This window comes from Cephus cinctus, unplaced genomic scaffold (genome assembly GCF_000341935.2).
Source record: "Cephus cinctus unplaced genomic scaffold, Ccin1 Ccin1_scaffold0464, whole genome shotgun sequence".
Lineage (NCBI taxonomy): Eukaryota > Metazoa > Arthropoda > Insecta > Hymenoptera > Cephidae > Cephus > Cephus cinctus.
In genome coordinates this window covers 20,135-30,220 of record NW_014333140.1, presented here as the reverse complement: position 1 = coordinate 30,220, position 10,086 = coordinate 20,135, and the positions used below count along the sequence as shown (strand labels likewise).

The following is a 10,086-nucleotide window of genomic DNA, read 5'->3' as shown; positions in this document are numbered from 1 at the left end:
GCCATATGGCGTCCACATTCCGTCTCCCGTGAGCAGCCAGCCGCCATAGAAGCGAGCGAGCACATAGCGGTAGAGAGAAACGTTCTATCGTGTGTGTGTGAGTGAGAGAGAGAGAGAGAGAGAGGGAGAAGGAAGTAGCGAGAAGGGATGGAGGGGAGATTCATAAAAAGATGCTGGAGTCGGTTACCTGCGAGCCACGAGTTTCGTGCCGTCCTCCACGACAGCAAGGAGTCCCATAACCACCTTCCCGTTCCTTTCGTCCTCCTCGTCCTGTATCCTCCTTTGGGACCTTTAAAAAATTGTTCTTTTTTTTCTTTTTACTCTCTTCCTGTCCCTATAAAGTGATCGACCTAACCTATCATCCTTACCTCCTTATACACGCGGTATTCTTTATTTCCTTCTCTCTCTCTCTCTCTCTCTCCCCTCTCCCTCTTCTATCCCCACCCATATCCCTTCCTTCTCCTCCCTCGCTCCTCACTCACACATCCTGCACTCCCCTCGGACGTATCTGACTACGGGTCTCGCACTAGGATAGAAACTGGGTGCCGTAAGCGGCAATGTAAGCGGCCATTTAGCCAGACGCTTGGCTAGTGAACGAGAGCCAGGTCGTAAACACGTGATGTCACACGCGGTGTTCATTGATAAACTAGTCAGGAAGTTCTGCGTCGTAGTCGGAGTTTGTAACCCGGGTATCTGTCTTCCTGGAAGTCATGGGAAAAGTTAATGGTCGTCAATCAATAGTCACTTCGGCGACTGGTACCACGTTGGTCGGAGTCCTCTTCCCTGTGATCACATTCGGTCACTGGTGTCCTTACGGGTCCCTGCGTCTTATGGGCCAGACCAGGTCCACGTACCTGGGGATATCGATATGGGATCGGAGTAAGACGCGGCCAGGATGGCTGCCTCCTGGGTATTCAATCCCCGTAGACGAGAGGGTGATTCTCGGTTGGATGGGACTCTCGTGCACTCACGCACTCGTGCGCTATGCGTGGGCGTCGTCTGGAGGATATCCGGTGTTGCGTATCCCTCTCATCCTCCTGTCGTCCTCTCTCACTCTCTCAAAATTTCCTGCCTTCGAGAGCCCCGTGCGTGTGCTCTCGTGTGCGTTACTCATATGGGAACGTTTTACTCCAGATGCTATCGTCTTTTTTTTTTTTTTTTTTTTTTTTTTTTTTTTTTCGTTATCGACGTGCGATGCATGACTGTCGTATAATTGCGACCAGTGATTACACACGTCGATCGGGTAATTTTTTAAAAATTTGATTTTTACTCCTTCGGACCGCGCTTGATTTCTCGTTGGACTATAATTTCTTGGTACGTTTAATTGACTACGGCGAAAGATTCGCGATAAGGGAAGCTCAGTGCGCTCTGAAAATGGTAGACTGGCTGAATTTTCGATATCAAGAGACTCTGTCGAGTCTCGCGCCAAGTACAGGCAACCCGCCGTACGTAGCACGGCCCGCCGAGACTCTTTACTCGAAGCATCTCTTGTACTTGTGTTTCGACTCAAATATCTTATGAACGGCTGTATGTGAGAAAAATTTATTAATACATTCACTGTAGGAATCAAGGTTTCTGAATTGATTGCCACCAAATTCAATACGATTCGTGTACGGGGTCAGGACGTATTCACATGGCGAACGAGAAGATTTTATTTCAGGTCCGTCGTCGTCGTCGTCGTCGTCGTCGTCGTCGTCTTCGCACGTCCATCGCATTTTTTACACGACAGATGGCGCTGACTGTTGTGCCTTCTTTACCTATTTGTACTCTGTATGGTGTTAGTAATTTATACACAATCAAATACACTTTATATGTGAAGCTACCGTTCATACCGAATTTCCAGTTAGTATAAGGGTGCTTTCACACAAGTATAGAATTATTCAGTTTTTAACAGCATTCATGTGGAGCGCGCGTATATGGGTGTATGTGTATGTGTGCTTCGGCATAGCTCCTCGTATTTTAGGTGACAGTTTGTCCAGGTGTTCCGCTTTGTAGTTTTCTGTATCTAGATGGCGGACGTGGAAGTCCAGAGTGTCCAGATGTTCCGCTCCGTAGTTTTTTGTATCTAGGTACTGGATGTGGAAGTCCAGGGTGTCCAGGTATTCCGCTTCGTAGTTTTCTGTATCTAGGTGTCGGATGTGGAACTTCAGGGTGTTCAGGTATTCCGCTCCGTCGTTTTCTGTATCTAGGTGTCGGATGTGGAAGTTCAGGGTGTCCAGGTGTTCCGCTCCGTAGTTTCTTGTATCTAGGTGTCGGACATAGAAGTCCGGAAAAGTGTGCAACAAGCTTTGGCGCTTCGCTCAAATTATGGTATCCTCTCTGATGTTCGCACGGCCTGAGGTACGTAAATAATCCAGCACACTCTCCTCTCTTACATTTTCTTTAAAAATTTGTATATATGTTTTTATGCATTTCTAAAAAAAGGGACTTACAAATTAAATCTATGTGCCATTAAATATTTTCGACAACGCAATATATTTTTCGGATCGGAGCGCAGTAGTGGGAATATGGATTCGATACGTAGAAAGGGGCATGATAAATCGCTATCTCTTATCAGCGTACGAGAGGACGTGGTTACATCCGTTGTTTTCGCCGATTTCGCATGTGAGACGCATCGGGTCTATTCTAGACCCCTAAAAAACACTCACGTGTAAAAAACTACGCCAAGTACAGGAGTGCTGTGTACTCCTCTAATAAAAAGTATTGATATCAGACTATTGAGGCCAAGTACATAAGTCACTACATGTTTGCTTATTATATGATCTAGCACTGGTCCATCATTTTAATTATATTTTCAAAATTTCCTATAACGTTTTCACTACTCTTTTACATTACTACTGTTTCTCGTAGTTGGTTATGATTTAATGGTTATTTAGTAATTAGTAAAACTTTAGTTGATTCCTTATCGACTACTACTTGGCGGGTCCGTGCCAGGAATTCCAAAGTACTTACTTTGAACGTAGTAATAGTATCCTAAAACTATATGTATGTTTGTTATTAAGCTTTTACCGTGATTATTTTTGATGAGTTATTGTTAATAAGCTCTATATAGAAAGTTGACATTGGTTTTGAGTTTGATGACTGGCATAATGAACACAAATTTATGTCATAAAATGCACGGACCCGCCAAGTAGTACTCGATAAGGAATCAACTAAAGTTTTATTAATTACTAAATAACCATTAAATCATAACCAACTACGAGAAACAGTAGTAATGTAAAAGAGTAGTGAAAACGTTATAGGAAATTTTGAAAATATAATTAAAATGATGGACCAGTGCTAGATCATATAATAGGGAAACATGTAGTGACTTATGTACTTGGCCACAATAGTCTGATATCAATACTTTTTATTAGAGGAGTACACAGCACTCCTGTACTTGGCGTAGTTTTTTACACGTGAGTGTTTTTTAGGGGTCTAGAATAGACCCGATGCGTCTCACATGCGAAATCGGCGAAAACAACGGATGTAACCACGTCCTCTCGTACGCTGATAAGAGATAGCGATTTATCATGCCCCTTTCTACGTATCGAATCCATATTCCCACTACTGCGCTCCCGAGTACCGTCTCGTTTCAGCTTCCTGGTAGGCTCGTAGACTGTATAATTTCCTGTTACAATTTCGTGAAGAAGAAAAAAAAGAAAACTTCGTAAAATTAAGGCACCCGAATCGTACGTCATTGGTCAATCCTGAAGTACGCACGATATACAAAGTATACCAGGTGGTGTCATAAACGATAACGCGGTTAATCTATAGTTAGACGATTACGATTAGACTTATCAAACGAGCGATCGTTACGTCAATATTAAGGAATTGAACGATTCTATTGAGTAAAAAATATTCTCTCTCTCTCTCTCTCTCTCTCTCTCTCTCTCTCTCTCACTTGAGAGATAACTAAAGCCACATGTATACAGCATCCGAGCTCGGTATCTAAAATCGCGAATGGCGTGACGCGAACGTTAATAAATTTTATTTGTAAATTTTTTTTTTCTTGTAAATTCCTTTCGCGGTGAAGAAAGTCAAGGGGTCATGGCGATCCGAGATCTCGTTACGCTCCTGTCCCAAAGTATTCTTCCGTGTGTACGCGAAGCTCGCTTTTAGTATATTAGTCGATCCGTGTACTCTGGATTCCCCATACTATATATCCTTTTACGCTACACTCCATGGTACAGTCCGTACTATTCTCCAGAGAAGCATCCCGGGGCCATTCCGTTTTCCGCGACGTAGCAATATTCTGAGCCCAACTGTACATACACCGTATAGTACATGCACAGAAGCACGGACGAGTATAGTAAGCCTCCTATATTCTTGAGACGCGTTTCCTTCCCATACGGCCTTAAGTCTTGTAACGCACGCTACTGTATCTCGCGACGTGGAGGGTGTTGGTGCGTAGCCAGTGCGTAACCGCGGTAGTCAAGAAACACCAACAGGTCGCTGCTGACTGGAGTCACTGTCGCACTGTCTAAGAGCGGGCCCCCTCTTACTCTTGGGCCCCGATGCCCCTCGCGCCTCACCTTACCCCTCTCGCTTCCTTTTCTCTTGTTCGCCGCCATTCCTTCTCCTCTCGTTGATCTCTGCCTCTTCTACTGCGCTAGACTGGTTTTCCGTCTCTCTCTCTCTCTCTCTCTCTCTCTCGCTCTCTCTCCCCTCCCCCCTCCCCCCTCTCTCTCTCTCTCACCGTGCTTCTTGGCTACGCACGGTAGTTTAATCTGGACCCCTGAAAGATGCTGACAAGGAGTCAGCATCGTTTTCACAGAGTAGTCTTTCTCTCTCTCTCTCTCTCTCTCTCTCTCTCTCTCTCTCTCTCTCTCTTTACAGTGAGAATCTTTAGACTCCGACGAGCGTGGTGGACTTGGTTCTCTCATACAAAGTCTCACTCACTCTCGAGCGTTATTTTCGTAGATTACTTTTGCCAAGGCATCTTCGCTGTGTGCTTATGTGTCCCTCTATACGAAGAGGAGCGCGCGCACTAGGTTTTTGCCATCTCTCACAACTCGTCCCAAGAGAACGAAGGCCGCCCCACGCAGCGAATCCTTAGCCAGATGTTCGTCGCGCGACTCGCATTTTTAAAGAAGACCACACCGCGCCTTCGTTCCCATAGCTTTCTTGGGATGGATTATTGTCGTCCTATACGTTAGAGATGCAACTGCTTGCGGTACGGACGGGGCTGAGCGTCTGCGCTTGCTCCACTTTATATCGTCGGGATGTTTACGAGTCCGCGATACCGAGCATACGTTTTCGCAATGAGCTTTAGAGACCCTCGCGATTCTTGGCAGGCATCCCCGATGACGGTACAGTCACGGGAGTTCCTTGTGGCTTATGGAATATTCGTGCGATCAAGGTTCGACCCGCCGCTGGGATATCTTGGGAGGACTGTATCTGCGATATCGTATCTGGTGGTGATTTCGAACTGTCCCAGCATCCTGGTCCAGCTTTGATCCTGACTATCTGCAGGATGAGATTGGAGAGCCCCGGCTGTAGCTTGGTTGTCACTGTATCCCTGTAACGATGCGTCGTGGAAAAGAGAGGGGATGAATGAACGTGCGTATACTCCTGAGAGAGACGAGGGAGGCGACAGAGCGAGACGCAATCATGAATGAACGATGTACGACAAAGATAGACTTAATGAGTCGTATAAATTTAGAATGAAATAGTCTGCCAGAACTGGACGGACGCCGGGAGGGGGTTGCGGACGCTGGGGGGACATAGGGAGGGAAGGACAGGTAGATTCGAGATACGGTCTGAATTTATGGGATGCGCGTTGTGAGTTTGTGTGGGCGTGCAGAAAGATTTTTGAAAATTGAGTGCAATTTTACCTATTTCTTCATCTCCCGCTTCTCTTTGGGACTTCCTCGAATTCTCTCCTTTCCTTTTTTTTCTCTACCTTCTTACTCGTAATGCCTGGGATGAATAGAAAAGGTGTCCCAGGGATTTCTCGGTATACCAGCCGCTCTCCGCTAATCCCACGGGATCCTCGAGATGGGTAGTCTTGCTGGCAGAGCCTCGTGGCTTGGTCTGATATTCCAGAGAGCTTGGTGCACGAGCCCAGAGATATATAGGTACGATGAGGCCCAACGGCAGGGCTCTGGAGGGCCCTACCTGCCGGACGCATGCGCCGCACGAGGAGGCAGTCGACCTTCCTAGGGGCCTTGCTACACGATGCGGACCTGAAAACATTGACTCGCTTACTTTTACACGGTAGACAGTACACAGGCACGGTCGGAGTCCTCTGCCGTCGGGTTCTACGTTCATTCGCCCTCGTGGGCCTTATCCCGGTGGTATGCTCTGGAGATTGACAGAGTACAAAACGGGCCCCCGGTAATGGCTTCGAGCGGACACGCACGCGTCCCTTGCTTCACTTGTGTACAATTTTCTGTCTTTGGATTCATTAGCCGAAGAATTTGAAAAATTTCTAATGAGATAGAAGGAAAAAAAGAAGAAAATTGATGAAAATCGTGTATGGCCACAGGGCTCCGATACTCTGCGTACCTATACATCACAGTGGGACAGGGCGTCTACCACGTGGTTAAAAATTCCAAAAGATCCTCGTTGCCTCCATTTTTTTCGGTCCCATTCTTTGCCCGTACAGCGTTTGAAGAAGCACGCGAGCCTTTTGTAGCCGGCGGCGTGCTCGGGGTGCCTGTCATTCGGTTGCGTGCCGGGCTCTACGCACAAAAACTGTTAATGCCCCATCGCGAGCCAGCATCCGGTATCAAATAAGGTCCCAAAGGGGATTCTCGGGCGTACGTATACCGATGGAGAGCCCGGTGAGCGTATACGAGCTCCCAAAAAGGAGGGCCTTATGCCACAGTATCTTTACTCGAAAGTATGTTAAACGTTCCACGCATGCGGATGAGCATGAACAGTGGGCGTCAAGGTCCTCACTTCTTACGATTGTCCTTAGGTTGCTCTCGTTGCCGAAGGTCCAGTCTTGATCGCTCTTAGGATACCTAGAAACCGCGACTAATAAATAAGAAGCCAGGATATCCGTCGTCGTGGTCACCAGGATTAGGACGCATGGTACGGATCAAAGTGCGTCGAATACTTTTCTATTACGTGTTCGTTGAGCTATGTGGTCGTGGTATGTGGTACGTGCGAGGCTCCGACTACGTCGGGTTCCGGGGCCGGGAGAGAGAGAGAGAGAGAAAGAGAGAGAGAGAAACAGGCCCCGGGCGCAGATATTGTAAATTGCCAACGACGCAGGATGAGAAAAAAAAATGTATAAGGATCGCGGTACGACGGTGACGACAACGTCGAGGCACCACGGGGGCCTCACGTACCCCGGGGCCTGTCAGTTTGATCTAGAAATGAAACATTTCTTCTATCTTCCTTACTGCAACTTCATGTCATTCAAATGTCCCGCCTATTCGTTCGTACTGGGTACGTACAGTATAGGTTTCATCTTAGAAGACTATACGCATTCTGGGACTTTGTTGACTTCCTTACGGGTCCGTTATCCTTGTTCCAATAGACAAAAAAAGAAAAATATTTATATACAAGCTAACCGTATTCACGCAACATAACCTCTCTCTCTCTCTCTTTTTCTCTCTCTCGTTCCCATTGAGTAGCCAGTCAGCATCATTCTTCAGCAGCACGTTGCTCATACTCCTTAGAGTGGTAACGGCACGGAGAAGGATGCCCTATCCGATTTGAATTTCCCACTGAAACGCAATGGCCGCGAAGTTAGCGCGATGCTCGGTAGTGGGGATTGGCGACGGGCTGTGGCGGTGGTGGCAGGACAGTGGTAATGTTTTCATTCAACTCGAAACTTCAATGATAGCTTCCATCCATTCATAAAAAGCTCGCGGCGGGCGTGTGAGGCGCGCCGCTCGTTCGCGCCGCCTCTACCAGATGGCGGGACGTCTCTGGGTTATCCTCTGTCCCTCGTGATTCCTCCGCAGTCCCAGTCACACGTATCTGCCTGTTCTCTCTCTCTTTCTCTCTCTTGCCTTGCGCCTCTTGCTCATTCTCCCTCTCCTTCTCTCACTCTCCCTCTCTCTCTCTCTCTCTCTCTCTCTCTCTCTCTGGTCTTCACCGAAGGCAAGAGAGCGAGTACTAACAGCAGCAACAGCAGCAGCAGCTAGCACTGGCATCACCAGGCAGCAGCAGTGCGGTCGCCGCCCTACCCTACGTAGTCCTCCCTGCTTCCTCTGGATCTCCGGTGGATTGCCACCATTGCCACCATTGCCACCATTGCCACCATTGCCCAGCATTGCCACTCTCGAAACGCCATTCCCCCACCGCCGACTCCCCTCGCCTTCGCTTCCCCCGCGCCACCGTCGCACTAGCCGTCGATTCAGTCGTTCGCCGACAGCCTCTGCGCGCGCGACGTCCGCCATCACAGTCAGGCCGCCAATTTTCAATTTCATTCTCCATCGTGCATCCTTCCTCTCTCGTTCCAGTCATCCATCGTACATTTATCGTTTCCTTCTAGTTCATTCCTTTGTCATTCTCTCCATTCATACCTCGAGACACACCCGGTATCCATCCTTTCCTTCTCCCTCTCTTTCTCTATATATACAATATATATACATACGTACATACACATTAACACCCTTATCCATAAATTTATCCTCGTCCTCCTCTCGGCCAACAACTTCCCGCTGCCACCATCGTCTTCCCGGATCGAATAGGAATAATAAGGCGCGCGTGCAATCGCGCGATATCCGATACTCGATACTCCGGTGGCCGTGTCGTCGCGGCGGACTCCACCTCGAGCGTCGCGCCTCAGTACCAGTGTGTCTTTAATACGTGAACGCGTACCACCCGTATCTTTATCCCTTTATTATCTCTGGCTGTGAGCTCCTCCTGTGAATGTGCCGTTACCGTACCTCGAATTCCTCTATGTACATACCAAGAAACGTACACATCCGTCTGTCTGTACGCCCAAGCGCATACAGAGACACATAGAACACCGTCGAAGAAGCTTGTTATGGCCGTGAGGCCGAACAGACCTCAGCGCAAGTTTACCAAACGAAATAACCGTCGCGTCCTGACGTGCTTCTATCCGGATCGTTCAGTGCGAAAATAAGTGTTGACATTCGACACCAAATAATATTCCTCTAGTCGAGTTTCTCGTGTCTGTGCGACTGTAGTATCCGCGTCTCTCGTGCACCTTCGGCCAGTCGCCTGATACTCGGGACATTCGTGTTCTGACGTGTCAACGCGAATTACGTGCCGAGGACAGTGAACGTTGGTCGTGCTCATCCCCTTGCACTGAATTTAAATATTTCAGTCGAAGGTAAAATCGGTGAACTGTGTAATACTTGACGTATTAATTGTTTTGTTGTGCCCAAGGATCCGGTATCCTCGAGGATACTCGTGATCGATAGTCCAGGATATTTCAAGATTTTCGATATATATACCCATACGCCCGACTCTCCACGTGTATGGATTAAGGCTCGTCCCATGAATTTTCAGTAAGTTCACAGATACGTCTGCTGCTTTATATATTCTATATTGACGGTACATAACCCAGGGACATCCTATTGGGAGATATTTTCATCTTTTTTTTTTCTTCTTTCTCTGTCCTGGTATCTATAATCATACCTCCCTATGCTGACAGGTGTCACGCTCCGGGTGTCAATGCCACCCGCTGTCAATGCCACTCTTCGGTTTCTTTGATGACTCCTTATACCCAGTGAACGCTTTAGACCAGGAACCTGCACTGCACGCGGACGGTCTACAGCCTGTCTCTTAGATGTTTGTTGAGCGAGCCTGCTAAAATCCATGTTCTCTGTTCACGTTGTCTCGTTCACGTTATTAGAAGTTTACAAAATTTTCGCCGTTATCGGATCACTCCGTAGTGACTGAAAGCTTTGACCTGTGGCAATCGGACACTGATAGCGACATTCCTTCGGGTACGTTCTCAATTGTCTGCTTGTTTCTTCGGCGCAGAGTCTTTCGACTGTAGATGGGATATATTACCTTCGTGGATTTTCTTGGGTGTTCCGAAAGATCTTGGGGTTATGTCTTGTTTAATGAAATGATTACGACGAATGCTATCTATAGTCACAGCGGAACAGGTGTCGAGGATCGATTCGTGATACGACGTCTGAGCGTCGCGACGTCTCTTTGGTCTGGGGG

General features: G+C 47.6%; 1 protein-coding gene across 1 annotated transcript in view; it reads left to right on the top strand.

Moving 5' to 3' along the window:
• LOC107268087 (protein sprouty) overlaps positions 1 to 10,086 on the top strand; it is a gene marked incomplete at its 5' end in the record, with an annotated part of 19,453 nt that overhangs the window by 3,378 nt on the left and 5,989 nt on the right. The gene's annotated exons all lie outside the window — the stretch shown is intronic.